Raw genomic sequence first — 2,588 nt, 5'->3', positions numbered from 1 at the left:
GGACCACTAGACTTAAAACCTCAGGCCTGTGCACTACAACAGCAGAGTTGAATAGTTCTGACAGAGACTGTATGGATTACAAAGCCTAAAATTTCTGTTCCATAGCTGTGTTCCTTTGCAGAAAATGTTTGCTAATCCCTGATTTAAACAAATTATAGTGTTTTTAATTTTTTATTTCTTGCCTTAAGAGTTAAGACTAGAATCTGTCCACTTACTCAATATTTGTTGACCAGCTACTAGGTGCAAGGCCCCATTGTAGACACTGCAATAGGGAACAAACCAGGTGGAGGTCCTGCTATCCCAGAGCCTACGTTCCAGTGGAGGAGACAGTAAACAAGTTAATAATACATGTCAAGGGGTGATGAGTGCTATTGAGAAAATTAAAGCAGAGCATGGGAGAACATTTCATGGTTCAGGATGGCTGCATAAGCGCTAGCCATTACCTCTGTAGTTCAACAACCAACAGGAAGGAGGGAGTGATATAGAAAGGCATGGCCCTTCCCTTTAAGGACACTTCCTGGAAGTCACACAGGGCACCTGAATCCCATTGACCAGCAAACTTAGTCACGTGGTTATGTCTATCTGCAAAGGAGTTTGGGAAATGCAGTCTTTATTCAGACGTCCTATTTTCAACCCCAAACCAGGAAAGAGTGTAGAACAGATATTGAGGAATGGCTAGCATTGTCTGTTTCAACCTGACAAACTCACCTTTAAGGATCAACTCTTGGGAAAACCTTCAAGACCCCCTACCTCCAACACCATGCCCCAGGTGCATCTGTTGCCCCTCACTCTATAATTCCTTAGCACTTTTATTGGGATTTATCTGTTTCTGTATCTGACTTCCCACTGAACCACAGACTCCCTGAGGGTAGGGACCTTATGCTATTCATCTTCTATCTCCAGCATGCAGCACTGAGCCTGTTGGTGCATCGTAGTGCTCAATAAATGCTTGTTGAAAAAATTCCCAAAGAAACCTAACATGAAACTTAGCAAATGTTGCATTGCATACCTCTATCCACTTTTTAAGGTGTTAAATAATAACTTTCATTAAAATTGATACTCCACTAAGGAGTCTTAAGGAACCCTTGCAGTCTGAAGAAAATAATGACAGTTGATAGGCCATGACTGTTAACTGAACATTTTCTCAGTTTTTTCCAAAGCTCAGTTAAATGTAGAATGTGGGAGGAGCACTGTTGTGCTCTGTGTTGTTAGCAGAACCACACGTTTAAGCTGGAGACTTTTGCTCACTTGGTCGGAGTTGGTGTTGGCCATTATTAGCTCATAGCTGCCTCCTTCTCAGGGGTACTTCTCTTGGTCAATGGTACCCACTTTACCCAGAGGTATCTGGGAGGTTCCCCCGCCCCGCCGCCTAGGGTGAAGGAGAGGCATAGTCTACTACCTCTGATAGGGGTGCAAAAGCCTGGACTCTTAGATTTAAGGGGAGGGGACAACTCTGTGGTGACTTTCCCGCTCAAGGACACCCCGAGGGATCAGGCTGAGGTACGTGGCCCAATATTCTTGGGATTGTCCATTTTAGCACCGGAAGACGGCATTCTGGGCAAACTGGGATAGTTGGTTGTCTTAGTCTTCTGCTGAGCCCACATCTCTGTTTTGCTGTTTGCCCCAGCCATCCCGCTTCCCTCCCTCCACTGCAAGTTCCTCCAGAGAGCCCGCCCTCAATAAATTACGTGCACAAGCATCTCATTCCAGCCTCTGCTTCCAGGGAACCAGCCTTTTCCAGTGTTCCCTCCTCTCTCAGTGCAGCCAGTTCTCACCAGGGCTCTTGGCTGCAGGTGAGGGGCTTCTGTCATAACCCACAGAGTTTACAGCTAAACTTGGCATTCGGCTGTTCTGGTGACTCAGTGCAAGTGGAAGTCATCCCTCTGCTGCTCTTTTCACTGGCTACTTGTGGTTGCCCCCATATTTCAGCGTGTGGGTCTCCCTTGACATTCTTTACCCTTGGCAGGCGCTGCATTCTTGGCTTGTCTCTCCTGCTCTTGCTCTTTGATCTGAAACCAAGGCTGCTCCTTTCAGGCCACTGCTGATTTCTAGACGACCAGACCCTTTTCTTTCTGAGAGGTGGCACAGTGTGGAGTAAAGAGCAAGCTGGCTTCTAGCCCTGGCCCGGGGCAAATCTGTGAAATTCTTTATGCCAAGTTTCACGATCCTAGGAAAAAAATGGCTTATTGGGTTATTGAAGAGATCATAAAGCACTTAGCATAGTGGCTGGCATGACCTGGCACTCAACAGAGGCACTTCCTCTGGGTCTCTGGTCCCAGGTTCCTCCCTGTGAGAAGAGGTGGCTGGCTTGGATGTTTGTTCTATAAGGCCATATCACTTCTATACATCGACTAGAGGCCTGGTGCACAGATTTGTGCACCGGTGCGGTCCCTCGGCCTGGCCTGTGCTCCTCTCGAAATCTGGGACCTGTTGGGGGATGTTGGACTGCCGGTTTTAGCCTGATCCTTGTAGGCCAGGCTAAGGGACTGCACCGGTATGCATATAAGATCTTTGGTTAATCTCTTCCCGCCCTCCCCCTCTCTCGAGATCATCAGTCTGTGCATGTTCCATGCCTATGCATGAGCATC

This window comes from Myotis lucifugus, unplaced genomic scaffold (genome assembly GCF_000147115.1).
Source record: "Myotis lucifugus unplaced genomic scaffold, Myoluc2.0 scaffold_76, whole genome shotgun sequence".
NCBI classification, from domain to species: domain Eukaryota; kingdom Metazoa; phylum Chordata; class Mammalia; order Chiroptera; family Vespertilionidae; genus Myotis; species Myotis lucifugus.
Note: the sequence above shows the minus strand (reverse complement) of the source record.